The sequence below is a fragment of the Ambystoma mexicanum genome, chromosome 2q, assembly GCF_040938575.1.
Source record: "Ambystoma mexicanum isolate Mex_15411 chromosome 2q, UKY_AmexF1_1, whole genome shotgun sequence".
NCBI classification, from domain to species: Eukaryota; Metazoa; Chordata; class Amphibia; order Caudata; family Ambystomatidae; genus Ambystoma; species Ambystoma mexicanum.
In genome coordinates this window covers 42701239-42717521 of record NC_090924.1, presented here as the reverse complement: position 1 = coordinate 42717521, position 16283 = coordinate 42701239, and positions in this window count along the sequence as shown.

Sequence of the window (16283 nt, the reverse complement as noted above, 5' to 3'; positions counted from 1 at the left end):
GCTCATGTCCTTTCCACATTTCAGTACATTTCAGGCACTTGTGTCTTTCTCTCCCCCTCTTTGTTGCAGTTACAGTCACCATTTATATGTTTACTAGTTAGGAATATTTTTTTTTTGTCTATCGATTTGTGTCCTGAGTTTCTATTACACCACATTGTGGGCTTGATTCAAGGAATGTTTAGTGTGGTGCAAAGTGACTTTGCACTGCCAACAAACACCATGATTAATGGAGCATCGAAAAGCAAAGTGTATTTTTGTAGTGCAAAGTGTCTTTAAATTGCAAAAATATACTTTGGACTGCCTGATCAATGGAACAGTGCAAAGTGTATTTGTGCAATGCAAAGTCACTTTGCACTGCTACATGAATCAGGGTGGAGCAGTGAAAAGCATATATGTGAATTGCAAAGTCACTTTGCACTGCAAAAATACACTTTGCACTGCTCCATGAAGCACTGTGTTTGTTGGCAGCGCAAAGTCACTTTTCAGCAGTGCAAAGTCACTATGCACCACACTAAAAATTCCATGAGCCAGGCCCTAAATATCGCACATAAAGAATTGTCTATATGACAATATATAGCACCAACTATAGTGACATCATATATTTTGCTTTTTAGAATTTTACATTCACTTTGTGTTGCCCTAATGAAGACGTGGGTGGGCTCTGTTTTCAGCAGATGTTCATTTCGACTTCGATCAAGAATATTATGAATGTATCGCTTTCCAACAACAGCGTGCGCGGACTATACAGTCAAGCAAACCCTTCACGTTGAAACACATTTTGTTTCTTTCGATGATGATCAAAATTATGCAGATGATTAGATCTGATTGCTTTGTTGAATGATTGAGGTTCTCACTGGAGGATTTTGTCATATTGTACTTTGCTGTATTTTTTTGTCATGTCAATTGTGTTAATGACATTTTTACATTGGATGTATATTATCCACACTAAATTTATAAACACAACACTGCCATGACCTCAATAAGACACATATATATATTGAATGACTCTAAGTTTTATTGTTTAACTTCTGTCAATAATTGGTGATGGTCTGGCGTTATCTATAATTTCAGTTTATCTTTTGTGGAGAGTACTCTGTCTAGCGTTTCATTGTCTGTAGTATAAGTGAATGTAGAATGAGTGTTTGTCGTAGGACTGTGTTAGCATTTCAGGTTCTGAGCAGATGGCATTTGAGCCATAAGCTTGACATTTATTATGCAATTCGTTTCAAATGTGTAGTAGCGTACACTTACTAAACATTCATCTTCTCGCTTGACCTGCACATTTTGTATTGAAGGTGTATATTGATTCTGAGTGTTTGTTGCAAGAACATGTAGCATAGTGATGTGTAGCATTAGAGCATTAAAGCACATGGCATGAGTGAATGTGTCATTCGTGCATGTATTGTACCTGTATGTTTTGTAAGAGTGTGTCATATGACAGTGTGGTAAGAGCCTGCACCACAGGCGTTTGTGTCATAAGAGTATGTGTCATAGATTCCATGTTGAAGGTGCACTTGCCATAGAGTTGCATGTCGTAGGAGCATGTGATTGAAAAGTGTCTGTCATTGCAAGGTCTGTCATAGGAGAATGTGATGTAGTCATTTTTGTAGTTATACTCTTTGGTGTAAAGCATATGAGTACTTTTGTGTAAGTGTCTTGCATGTGAGTATGTGTTTTTTAAGTCGTGTATGAGTATTTGGTATAAAGTTAAAACATGCATGTGTCCTGTATGTATGAAAACCTACACTGAAATGTAGGTTTGGCCTTCATGTGAGGTTTCAATATGTAAAAGAGTAGTATTTTAGTTTAACAGTCTATAAAAGTATGACATTTTCATCTCCTAAAAACTGGCAACAAAGTCAGTCCTGAATGTTATGTGAGTTTTCAGAGGATTATTAGTGTACATATGCAAAATGGCAATCTCACAAACATACATGTAGACTTTGAATACAAAATTGACTTTCATTCTGCTCATGCAGTGTATGATACATATACGTATGAAAGCTCACATTAAAGTGAGTTCTAAAGTTTATGTAATATTTCAATACATACAAGAGGTGTATAGGAGTTTTCAGTTTGTACTAGTACGCAATTTACATCTCCTGAATATTAAAATCAAAGTTTGCCCTGACTATGATTTCAGTATTCACATTATAGAACCATATATGTGTGCAATATACACATTCTACATGTACATGCATATTCTGTAAAGAATCAGTGCATTGTTTCTAAGCATGTGTAAGGTACAGATATATATATATATATATATATATTCACTGAAAAAACGTTGTGAAAGGGTTGTTATGGTTAAGGTGCACTAATAAAAACCTAAGCAACCATATCTTGTGCCACCACTGAGCACTGCTAAGACTTACAACCAGTACATCAAAGATGATATCACAAATGTCATAGATGAAATCACTGATGACTTGTCACCATAACAACTGTTTAACAAAGTTTAACAAAGTTTTTACAGTGAATTTCATAGATTTTTATCAGTGAAACTTTGCCATAACGTCCATTTTTAATGAAGTATTTTCAGTGAATTTAATGGGTTTTTACCCTACAACTTGCTAATATCATACGTACCCCAATATAGCAACATTATTCTCCAATTTCAGCTTAAATCTACAATTTCCAAACTTCTAGCATCATTTTTAACACTTCTATGCACTTTTTGCAACTTTTTCCACTGTTTTTGTGTTTGTCGATGTCCATGAACGTCTGATGTCATCGCAGACTATTCGGGCATTATCACGTGACCATGCACTTGCACGCAGAATGATGATATGTCTGTGAATGCGCCTGCCCATCACAATCGGGTCCTAGCTCCGAGTCAGTGTGCAACTGCATTTTCTACTGATCTAGGAACTTTCAAGCACAAAATGTTCCCCTTGCACAGCTCCTACAACTATTCTTACTCATTTTGCACTTATGCTATTTATCTTAAAAATGGCATCAGCTATTGCCATTCCTCCCCACCACCACCACCAGCAGGTGGACCTACACCACAAAAAAGTGCATTACTTCCAAAGACAATGAAGAGGACCAAGAAGATGAGGTAGAGGAGGTGCCTACCGTTATCACCAAGAGATAATCATGGGTGTGGCAGTTCTTTACCACTGTTGGGAACGCACCAAAACCTAAAGCTACCAAAGTGAAATGCACTTAGTGCAATGTTGTACTCACTCGCAGACTACGTGGACAGTACTCCTACGGGACCCCCTCCATGCACCACCACACTCAATCCAACCACTGCAATGCTCTCAGAAAGGCTGTTATTTTCTTAGCAAGTAGTAGACTGGCTTCCTCCACCTCATCTTTCTCAACCAGTACTGTATCCACACAGCCTAGTTCTGTGGAACACGAAATCCCACCAGCTACCTTACAAGCAATAAAAGAGGATATCAATCCATAACTTTTGAAGACAACAGTCCTCTGTTTATACTGCAACACACCACTCTGCAGGGGGGAGAAATTTTGAAGTGCTTTTAAACCTGTAATCAAGGAGCATGAGAAACACTGCCCCTACCTTAGATGTTACACAAATGCGAAACATCTTGCCCAGTCCACCTGCTGCTCCACATTTGTGCTCGGTGCCTCTTCTCTCATTTTCCTCCCCACCTTACTTTCTAATCTCTCCTGCAAAAGAAAATGGATCAAAAAACTACAAAAAATGTACATTTACAAACAACCTATCACAGTTAAAAAAGTAGCACTGCAAAATAATCTTATATATGCCATCTCCTTTACATTTCTCAATAAACTAGATAGACTCAATAAGATTCAATCACCCTAACTTCGAAATCCCTCGTGGCACTAATTACGTTAGCCTGCCCAAAACGCTGACATCACTAGATGTTCAAAATGAGCTCCACCTATTTCAATAATGCTAGTGGGCATTGCAGCCAAATGTACCCTGTCATCAGCAACATCTTAAGCTTATCTAATGCAAAACGAGTAACTTAAGCACACACACAACAAATGCAAAACTTTTCTTTATTGATAGAAACATTTTATTTTGAAGAAAACAACAATAGTCAGAACCACAACAGGTACTTTTCATTTTGACACAATGAAATAAAAAAATGCAATTAAGTTTACGAAAACTCAGCTAGCTATATTGAATACAGTTCATAGCTACTGAAATTTGTGCCATTCTCATTTTGAGTGAAACTGTCAAAGGTGATTTTATAATACCAACTGCGATCATTGATCCATTAATGCAAGTCTTTGCGTTCTTCATAAAAAATTATCTTCCATTACCAATGAGTAATGTACCATATGGCGCTCCATTACAGAGGCAAAATTAGTGCTTTACAATTGAAATAAATCCAACACCTTCCTATCCGCGCATTTCTAGAACCTATACGCTCCCATAATTCTCGTTGTTAGTGCAACTGCAAATGGACAGATTGTTGTCTGGCGGTCATCCCAGATATTTGGTATTCCCTATCCGTTGTTGATTATTATTGTCCTAATATTGTTGAAAAATACGCTGGTAGGGTGTACCCATGACATGCACACATCAGGATTATGTAACTATATAAAATCAAGAAGGCAAAAACATATTTCAGTAACCACTTTACAGTTAAATATCCACAGTACATTCTTATATTAGCTATACATTTGAGTTACATTTCACACGTGCAATGTCTATTCTTTGTGTCGAATTGAACATTCATCTGTCAGGTTGTTCATCATATAGCACACAGTACACTTTCAATCCACACCTCAATAAATATAATTTAAAATCTTGCTTACATTGCGTTTTGTGAATTCATTCTTCCAATGTAGTGGAGGACCAACCGCTTCAAAGCACAGTTTTCCGAAATAGAAATTTTACTTTCCGACATCAGCATTCAATGTATTGAATTGTATCATTTCTTTGTGGATTTTTGACACATTTACTCCTTCAAATCTGTTGTGCATTGTGTTCAAAAACACATAACAATGAAATCCTTCATGTGCCATTCACAACGTGCCTGAGTCAGTTTTGGTTTTAGAAACACCTGCCACAAAAATGAACAATATTACTGTCAATCAGTGTTCTGAGAAAACAACAAAATATTTGAAGTAAACAACATAGCAATATTTACTTCCATTTTACCACTATCACCGCACCTGTTCCCAATACATTTACGCTTTCTTTTAAAAATAACCTCAGTCGTGGTCCACACAGGCACAGATTGCCTACACGTCAATAATAATCTTCCCCCTACTTTATGCTATGCAAAGTGTTTCCCCAACAGAGACTTGCAGCAACAAGATCTAAGGTATCGTGAAGAAAAGTAGTTTGTAAAAAAAGATCTGCAGATAGTGTGTTCCCAAGCCTTAGACAGTCTTGCGGATACTGCAACGGTCTTGACTTTCATCCTTAAACCGACCACAGAAGCATCACACTTTGTCCGCCATCATTTCAGGAACCTGAACAAATAAAGTTAGGCAAATACAAGTACACTGATCACGTAAAAGTGTAGACACACGAAAAGTGGAGTACATGCTTGCTAGCTTCTGTGTAGATATATTCCCACAAACATATCAATTTCTCCATTCATGCACGTGCCCCTCATTGCACTCCACAGTAAGATGTTAATGTGCAAAGGCCACAGGAACATGTTCATAATGCAATACCAAATCCTATACCCATTATTTCAACTTTTGACTAACACTGTGGCACATAAACTTTTGGTCTATTGCAATCTGCTGCCACTTATCATTGTACTTACTTTCCCGCTTGTCCAATTACATCCAGTACAATTACATACTTCCTTCATATCAAACACACTTTGTATTCCCACTAATTTACCTACAATTACTATACAACACAGACAAACATTCTTGGAGTTATTTTATTAATAGCTTCTATGGTAGCCTATTACTTGCTTGCTATCCCTACCAAAGAGATTAGCTATCCCTGTGTGAGATGCAATCTCCCTAGTCAGCGATGTTGTGTCGCCTTATCTAGGTTAGGGGATAAACAAGAGATTAACCCTTTTGTCTCTCACTACTTTCCTACAATCTAAAACAATTGTACACTGTAGGGAGTCAAATGTTAGTTGTATTCCTCCCTCCTCGTGTGTCTTATAAAATATTGACAAAACAAGGTTAAAAGAAAGTTTCAAAAAAATGGTTTCTTGTGCATTACTGCTCCCACATAGAATATCTCCATAGTGGATCTTCTAAAGGAAGTTATGGATTGTCACCAAAACCACAAAGTATCTGTGAGTATCAGAGGTTCTGGTAGACACCCAGAACCACTACTGTGGTCGACTGGTTTCAGCAGAATCTTTGTCACTATATCTACTTTCTTCAGGACCTTTCCCCTGGCATAGCATGTCAGGGTTTTTTGTTTTTTACAGACAACATAATTCTTTTTGTCTGGGTCTCCTTCTTGTTGCTGTGGGAGTGTGTCTCTTTTTTTCTTATTTTCGTCTTCTGTTCTTTGCATTCCCTATGGGGAATATATAAAATGGGGGACCATGACTCAGTTCATATTCATTCAATAGTACAGTGAGTGTACAGTCTTCAGCATCATGGCATTCTTCTGGGATTCTATCTCTTTCTTTGGGTTATTTAGATTTTCAACCAGCTTCCATGTTTTTTCTTCAGATTTCTTGAGTTGTCACCCATCTTCTAGGGTTTTCTACAAGGTCATTGGGGTGCTAGTTAGATCTAGAGTCTATGTGTACATCATTACAGTGCATGTCCCAACTCTGAGTTTTTTTGCAGCACATACCGTCGTCTTTATCTAAGGCTGTTCTAAAGCCTCTTTTTTCTTTCTTTTGGTTTCTCACTATATATGTGATTTTCGTTAGATGTTTCACCCTGTAGGGGAATATAGTCTGTGTTAGTCATTAATTGGACTTATCTATCTGCCACAGAAACCATGATTCTTGTTCTCTATTTATTTGGGGGAACTATGTAGTCAAATGACTCAATCAGTCATTTGTTTCTACAGCTGTGTGCACTCTGAATCGTGTACCATAACGCAGTACTGTGTTTGTTTGGGTTATCTTACTCAAGAGGCCACACAGGTGAAGGTTTCTAAATGGCAACTGGGTTGTTTAGTGCATTTTTGTGCCAACAGACACACATAGACAAATATTTCCCAATGCTTAATAAGAAAATCTTTATTTTGATGTGCTTTTTTTTCGAACAGCCACATCTCATAATGTAGAGTTATGTTTTTCTTCTCTCAGGGCTGTCAGACTTAGAAAGCCACATTTTCCCGAAATGATCCTGTGGATGTGTCATTGTTAATCTTATGATATAGATACCGGCCTCTCCCCTATTGTTGTGATTCTATGGGACAAACATCTGCCTTACCCGAGAGCTTGATAATCATTCTCACCTTGTTTGCTTCAACAATGAGTTTGACTCGCAGCATGCAGCTTGCTTTCGTCTCGCTCTCGCTCCGGTTTCCTGCTACACTAGTGGTTTTGTTGTGTATTGCTGATATCTTTGCGACTGGTCCTGTGATCTTTGTTTTCAGATCAGTCCTCTTTTTTTGTCTGTGTTGGTTTCACGTAATGTATTCAAGTTCTAAATACATGGTGTCACAGATGTTATACGAGGTTGTAGATAGTGTACATTTAACCATTACTGCTCCAGTAATGTTCTGTGCTTGCGGGTGTTTATATATATATTTGTGTAAGATATATATAAAGGCTCCAATATATTAGTTTATGTTATGATCATGGCGCATGGTGGTACATGCAGTTTTGCACCTCTATATTTGATATTTCCCAACAATATCCTAAGGATTTAGTTACCAAATTGTTACTATCTGTGGCGATGTTATTACCAAATTGTGAAGCTGCTTTGAATAGAATCATTATACAAACTGTTGGTCATTGCTTGATGTTTGAGAACGGTCGGGTATGCATCCTATGGTGTAATTAAGCTATTGTCAGTTATTGGGCCTCATTACAACTGAGGCAGTAAGGGCTTAACAGCGTCGGTAAAGGTGCTGGTGCCGTTAAGCCCTTACCGCCTCATTACGAGGTTCCCTCGCGGGACATGCTGATCCTCGCGATGGGATCAGCATGATAACAACAGGCCTATCATTAACGGGCCCATTGTTAGCATGTTCCCCATTCCCATTGAGCCCTATGGGGGCTCAAATGGGGATGGTCAGGGTTCCCTGAATGGGGAAATACCGGGCCTCCAAAGTCGGAATGGCCTGGTATTTCCCCATTCAGGGACCATTGACCTGGACCCAAGTTTGGAGGTAGCCGTGCCCTTATTAAATATTATGATTTTGATGGTAGTTTGCCCATATATCAGAGTTTTGCTGCTTCTCATGTTGTTCATGGGACTTCAGTGTCATCTTATGTGTTCCCAAGCACTGACATTGCACATCTCTATATATATGTTGCAGCTATCATAGAGTTGCCAGAGTTTGCCAACATATCTCTCAGATAGGGATATCGAGCAAGTAATAGGCTACCATAGAAGCTATTAATAAAATAACTCCAAGAATTTCTGACTGTGTTGTGTGAAAAATTAGTTGGCTTCAGGCAAAGATTGGTGCCCCCAGACTTTTGTTTTATTAAAACTATAATTACTATACACATGTTACTACTGTAGTGGTTTAGCCCAGTGCACATATTCTTGGGGGCCATTGCCTTTGGCCATGGCTCCCCAGAATTTGGCCACTGATGACAGCACAATTAACTATATAACAAGTACGTACCATACACCGTCAACTAATAAAACTCACCCTGACCCTCCTGCAATCAAAGGAATGTCTGCGGACACCGAAATAGACCGGAAATTAGGCAGGATTTCCAAATCCTTTTTAAACTATAAAAACATCTCCAAATTGCCTTCATTCCACTTCCTTACCATTTCTAAGCCCTCTTACAGCCATCAAATGACCCAAATGTCTTTTCCAAGCTGTCCGTCCACAGAGCTATTGGTGAACAGCTACAGCATCTGCCTGGCCTTTTTCAACCTACAAAAACAGCCTCATATAATCTTTTTTCCACTCACCCACCCTTCCCAGCCCCTATTGCCACCATCAAATGACCAAAAACATTTGTTTTCCAGACGTTTTCCCCACCACGCTGTTCATGGCCAGATGTGCCTGTATGCGTATGCAACATGGTGGGCTTTTCCAAAAATATGACACCCCTCTCGCTTTACACCATCGAATCAGCAGACATGTCCGATATACGTATACCTCTGGGCCAATCGGATACCTGTCCACGGACCGAATAAGGAAGTTAATCTGCAGACCGCACCCAGATATCACCATTTATTTGTACCTACTTTTTGGTCATTTAAACAAAACAAATGGATGGATTTACACCAAATGTACAAAAGCATGCTTTTGGGACCAAGCCACCACTCATGAAACAAATTTGGTCAAAATAGGTCCAGCGGTTTGGGCTGTACGCGTTAGCAATACATTTTTACAATTGTGTCAAGGGGAAAAACCACACATTTTGGGAAGCCCCTATAACTTTGCCCCCCTTGACAAAACCTCACCAAACTTTGCAGGATTGATCTGACCGAGCCATGCACATTTTTTCAAAGTTGTGTGAGAATTCATCCAGGGGGAACGAAATTATAAGCTGCCCAAAAAGTGCTCTTCCTATGTGTTGAGCAACTAAACCATAGCTACAGGGCTGCTACTGCCTGTACATTAATTTGTAGAAGCTTTACATTGATTCTTAGCATGTGCCATTATGGAATAACAGTATGTAGTGTAAGTGTGTTGTAAAGTGTGTGTTATAAGTGTGTGCATGGTAAATGTGAGTGTCATGTGTGTGCCATATGAGCATGAATCATAGGAGTCACAGGAGTGTCGGCCAAAATAGTTTGTTTTAGGTGTGTCATAGGCACATGGGTATTCTGGAGCGTAGGTCATAAGAGTGTGTGTTGTAGAGCTGTGTTTCCTAGGAGCATATGTCCTAGGAGAACATATTGTAGCATATTGTCCTAGGACATGTTGTAGCAGCATATTTCATAGCAGTGAGTGGCATATGAGTGTTGGAAGTAAGAATGTGTGTTGTAGGAGCATGTGACAAAGGAGCGTGTGTCATGGGAGTGTGAATGCCGTAGGAACATCTTAACAGTGTGCATCTTAAGAGTGTGTGTCATAGGAGTATGTGTCATAGAGGTGTGTGTCATAGGACCCTTTATTGTAGGGACATGTGTCATAGGTTTGCTTGTTGCAGGTAAATGTGTGGTAGGACTGTGTGCTGTAGGAGTATGTGTTATTAGAATTGGTGAAGTAAGGCATATGAGTGCATGGTGTGTAGATGCCTTGTATGTTAGTATAAGGCACATAGGTAGCGGGTGAGTGTTTGGTATGAATTAATGAAATGCACATATCATATATGACTCCCATACACATGGAAAATGACATTGAAGTCAGGTTTGGCTTTGATCTGAGGTTTCACTATGTATAAGAGGTGTTTATTCATTTTAGAGTTTGAACATGTATGCAATTGACATCTCCTAGAAACAGACATCAAATTCTGTCCTGACACTTATGTGAGTTTTCAGACATATTTTGCTGTACAACTATGAAATGTTCATCTCCCACACCTATGTGTAGAGTTTTTATATAAAATGTACATGCATTCTGATAATACATTGTATGACTCCTATATGCATGAAAGCTCACATTAAAGTTAGCTTTAACTTTAATGTTCAGGAGCCCCTCCCTAGCCATCATCGGGCTCGGAGCAGCACAACCTCTTACTTTCCCACCTACGATCTGGATCAGGGCATCAAGTCACCAGATGATTCCCTGACCCAGCGTATGGATATGGAAGCCCCAACCTCAGCTGTGAAGCCTGTGTTGCTCTCCAGTGCTCCCAGCCCAGCAGCTGTGGCATATCAGCTGTGAAGCCCTTTGTCCACACGACCACACGAGTGCCGCCTGACTTCAAAGTGGCCGACGGTCGGGATCGGCATGAAAGCGAGGCTTGTGCCGGTTGCTAGGCAATGCCACCGCTGCAGTCCCAGAAGCACCCGCCGGCAGGCCGAAGCCGGCCCATTCTGGAGAAGGCCCTGAGGGAAAAGGCCTGTTCTGCGCCCCCCTCCTCCTCAGTCCAGTTGGAGTCTCGGAGTGGGCAGGAGCCCCTCCCTAGCCATCATCCGACTCGGAGCAGCACAACCTCTTACTTTCCCACCTACGATCTGGATCAGGGCATCAAGTCACCAGATGATTCTCTGACCCAGTGCATGGATATGGAAGCCGCAACCTCAGTTGTGAAGCCTTTTTTGCGCTCTGGTGTTCCCAGCCCAGCAGCTGTGCCATATCAGCTGTGAAGCCCTTTGTCCACATGACCACATGAGTGCTGCCTGATTTCAAAATGGCCGACCCCCTAATCCCTACTAATTACGGCCCCATTACCACAGTACCATTTCTTCTCAAGATACTGGAAAAAGCTGCATATAACCAGATTCAATAGCATCTACAATTACACAACCTCCTAGGAGAAAGACAATCGGGCTTCCGTCCCTTACATGGAACAGAAACTGCCCTAATTGATCTGAAGTCCCAAATCGACAAGCTGAGAGACAAAGGAAGGACGGTACTCCTGCTACTTCTGGACCTCTCAGCTGCCATTGATTTAGTGGATCATAAAGTCCTCTGTAGCCACCTGGACTCTGCCGCCCACTTCTCCCCAGAGGCCATCAGATAGATTGAGTCATTCCTGAGTGAAAGAACCATGAGAGTCTTCTCTCACTCAGCAGCGGCAGATCCTACCACCATCTTGTGTGGTGTCCCCAAGGGGTCTTGTGTCTCCCCAACTCTATATAACATCTTCACCAAGCCCCTGTTTGATGATCTGGACCATCTAGGTATCATCTACACTAACTATGCAGATGATACACAGATCCTCCTCCTACTTTCTGGGGATCATGTGAAGGACACGGAATTGGTGAACAAGGTATATCTTATCATCCAGGCATGGATGGCCACTCACGGCCTCTGTCTGAACAATTATAAGACTGAGTTGATCATTTTGGGCACCCAAGCCAATATTAAAAAACTAGGCCAGGAATTCTCCTCATTCAACATAGATGGGAATATCATCCAAGTATCCAAGGATGTAAAAACCCTTGGATTCTATCTTGATTCCACCCTTTCTCTTGATAAACAGGTAAAATCCCTGGCCTCTTCTACGCTTACACCTGCAAATTGATAAGAGCCGGTAAACCATTCCTTTATAACAACAGTTGTTTAATCCTGGCCAGACACTTAATACTCGCCAGAATCGATTACTGCAATGCACTATACTCTGGAGCCAACAAAACAATAATTCAAAGATTACAAATATTACAAAACAGTGCCTTGAGAGCAGCACTAGGCATAAACAAAAGAACCCATATCTCATCCACCAGACGCCATCACAAATGGCTGACCACGGACAACAAAATACAACTCAAGATGCTATCTTTGACCCATAAAGCCCTCAATAACTCCGCCCCCAAATACTTGATAGATAAATTCCACAGGAAAACCTCTCTCAGACCGACCAGAGCTGTCAATTCTAACTGTTTGATAATACCTAACTTCAGACTCACCACGATCGGGGGAAATGGCTTCCCTGTAAAGGCTGCTAAAACTTGGAATTCACTGCCACAAGACCTGAGAGGGGACCTGCCCTACCTTTGCTTAAAAAAAAATGTCATTCACCTCCTAACCTCTACTGACCTGAGCTGACATGTGTCACCTACCTCCCATTGTAATAATTTGCGTTATACCTTAATGTATACTTCTGTAACTCCTATTGACTATACCCTTGAACATTGTATATTCTGTAATTATTTGTGATCTAGACATTTATTGTACAGTGCATATCATTCTATGTTGTAACCATGTAAGCTTTGCATTATCTTACTATTGCGCCCTGTTACCTAAGGGTCTGGCGCACATAAAAAGTAAATAAAACAAACAAACAAAAAAACTCCAAATGGAATGTGAGTTTTCAAAATGTCCAAGAAGTGTGTTTGAGTTTTACAGTTCATACTTCTTTGAAGTGACATCTCCTGAAAACTGACATCAAATTCATCCCTTTCTTCAATGTGAGTAATCAGGAGATGGAAATTTTGTATTGTATGAACAGTGAAACGCGTACACCTGTTTGTACAGTTTGCATGTCTGAGGCACATACATTACATCTCCTTAAGACTGAAATGAATGTCATCCCTCACTTTGATGTGATATTTCAGGAGATGGAATTTGGGTAGCATACATTTGCATAATGTGTATATTCTTCATGTTTATGTACACTGTGTATATAATCAGTACATAGATGATTCTGAGCATGTGTAATGCACATATTATACTGTACATGTGCATTTTCTTTAAAGCTGTAAAATTATTATGATCAGATGTCATACTAGCATAACAGCATGTTGTGTAAGTGTGTTGTAAGAGCATGTATGGTAAGAGTGTGTGTGTTGTGTGTGTGTCATAGGAGGGTGTGTCCTAGAAGGGTGTGTCATAGGAGTGTTTGTTGTGGGAGTGTGTATGGTAGGTGAGTGTGTCCAAACTGTGTGTGTCATAGGACCGTTTGTCATAGAGTCTGTGCCATAGGACCACAGGTCATAGGAGTCTGGGTCATTTAAATGTGTTTTCTTCGGGCCATGTGTTTTAGGAGCATGTTGTCATGAACCGTCGTCTGGATTTCCTGGTCCCTGACCCATAGGGGATTGAATACAGTGATCCTTCCAACATGGTCGCTTGAAACGGAATGCTCCTGGCCAGTCTCTACGCTCCACGCTGTACGCTCTGCAAAACAGACACGCCCCCGCAGCTCTGCACGTCTCAACGCTAACGCTTGCTGTAGTCGGACGTGTGTTGCCGGAGTTCGCTCAGGGCTTTCTTCTGATTCCTGGTTCCTTGAATCCCCCCTTCCTTCCTCCCATTCCTCTACCTTACCTCCGAACTTCCTGGATCTTATTCCGTGCTCGGGTCACGGCGTTCCGTGCCTCCGAGTGCGATCATCATTCCTTCCTGGTATCCATCCTGGACATCTGAACGTTCTCGGAAGTGGATAGCGAACCTCACGCTGGAATCCAAGGACCAGCGCTTGGTTTTGTACAAATCCTGGACCGTGAAAAAGAAGACATCACAGAAGGTCACAGGCAAACAACAAAAGCAGGTGAGAAGGGGAGAGACTTGTGACAGATTGAGACGCCTAAAAACGATACAGATACAGAGATGGAAGCCGCTGTTCAAGAGCTCATGCGAGGCATGCAGGAACTAACCACAGAGGTCCAGAACCTTAAGGCTGAGAATGCTGCATTAAAACAGCTAGTTTTGTCACGTGACTCTGCAACTAAGGAAAGTGTGTTATCGGGAGGAGTAGTGGACAAATATGATGGTTCTTCAAAGACTTGCTGTGCTTTCCTTGATTCATGTTTAGTGCACTTCACCTTCAAGCCCTACTACTTTATGATCTCATACCTCCCTGGAAATGCCTTGACCTGGGCAACCCCCTAGTCAATTCGGGTGACTCCCTCCTGGATGATTCTGATGGGTTTGTGGAAGCTCTAAAGGCCATGTTTTATCGCCCAGAACAGGTGTACAGTGCTCAAGAACGACTACTCGAATTTCAACAAGGATCCCAGGATATGCTTACCTATGTGACCCATTTTAAACAACTCGTTAAGGAAGCAGATTGGTCTCAAGAAGCCAGCTTCACCCTCTTCTGAAGAGGTCTGAATGAAGAAATAAAGGACGAGTTAGCTAGGGTAGCTCGCCCAAGCTCCTTCCAGGCTCTCATGGACCTTTCCTTGCAAAGAGACTTCCGAATCCAAGAAAGAAGAGCGGAGAAAAAGAAGTCTAAATCAGTTTTCCAAAAGGCCGCCACAGAACACTCGTCTAGACCTGAGCCCACAGTTTCTCCAACCCCAGACCCAGAACCCATGCAACTGGGGGTCTTCCATGAACCCATTACCCCACAATAAAGGATGCAATGGATTCACACTGGTCTGTGCATGTATTGCGCCTCCGATAAACACCTCGTGAGAGAATGCCCTATTGCTCCACCACAGCGTTCGGGAAACGCCAGCTCCCGATCCTAGAAGGGGCACAGTTTCGGGAGAGAGATGTTTGCTCCGCATCAATTCCATCCTTGAACTCTCCTGGACAAAATAATCTTGTGGTTCTACAGGCCTTTCCATGGCCTTCCAAGAAAGAATCTTACCCCATCCTGGCATTAGTAGATTGCGGCGCCATGGGCATATTCATAGATCATGATTGGGTCACTAGTCACAACATTCCACATGGAACTCGAGGAACTATGCAACCTGTAGAGGCTATTGATGGGAGACCTCTGTCTTCGGGACCCATAACCCTTCAAACTAAAGAGATCCTACTCTCTATAAACCACCATCAAGAGAGGATCAAATTTGACATTATAAAATCAGCCCATTATCCAATGGTTCTAGGAATGCCCTGGTTACAAAAGCATAACCCCTACATCAATTGGGCAGCAGGCTCCTTGTTCCTTGGTTCTGAACACTGTATGTCTCACTGCCTATCCCTAGATTCCTTACCAAAGTCTTATGAAGACTCGCAAGAGAGTCAACAAAATCCAGTCACCGTCTCTAACATCATCCGATTCCCAGGGCCTACCAGGCCTTCACTGATGTATTTTCGACCGCTATGGTTCAAGCTCTCCCTCCTCACAGACCAGACGATTGCGCCATCGATACTGAACCATCAACGGAAATGTATACCAACTTTTTCAGAGATTGTGCATCCTATCGTTACATTGTTAAAGAAGGACACCCCCTTCCTGTGGACCTCAACCCAAGATACTGCATTCCAACGGTTGAAGTCGGAGTTCACACAAGCCCCCATCCTAGCTCAACCCGACATTGATCAACCCTTTCTTGTTGAAACTGATGCTTCCAACTACGCCATTGGGGCAGTTCTAAAACAAGAATTGGGTGTAGAACACCCCATCGCCTATCTTTCTCGCACCTTGACTCTGAGTGAAACTCATTACTCGTTCTGGAAAAGGAATTACTAGCCATCCGTCAAACCTTCACTGACTGGCGTCATCTCCTCCTGGGAGCCAAACACCCAGTGCAAATTTGCACATACCATCAGAATCTTCAAGTCCTACAATCTCTAGAATGTAGAAACAGTCGTCAAGCCCATTGGGCCTTCTTTTTTGCTCAATACCAGTTTCAAATCCATCATGTCCCTGGAACACACAACGTAATAGCCGATGCCTTATCCAGACATCCTGATTACGAACCCCTTGAAGATCGGACATTCCCTAAGATGTTTCCCCACA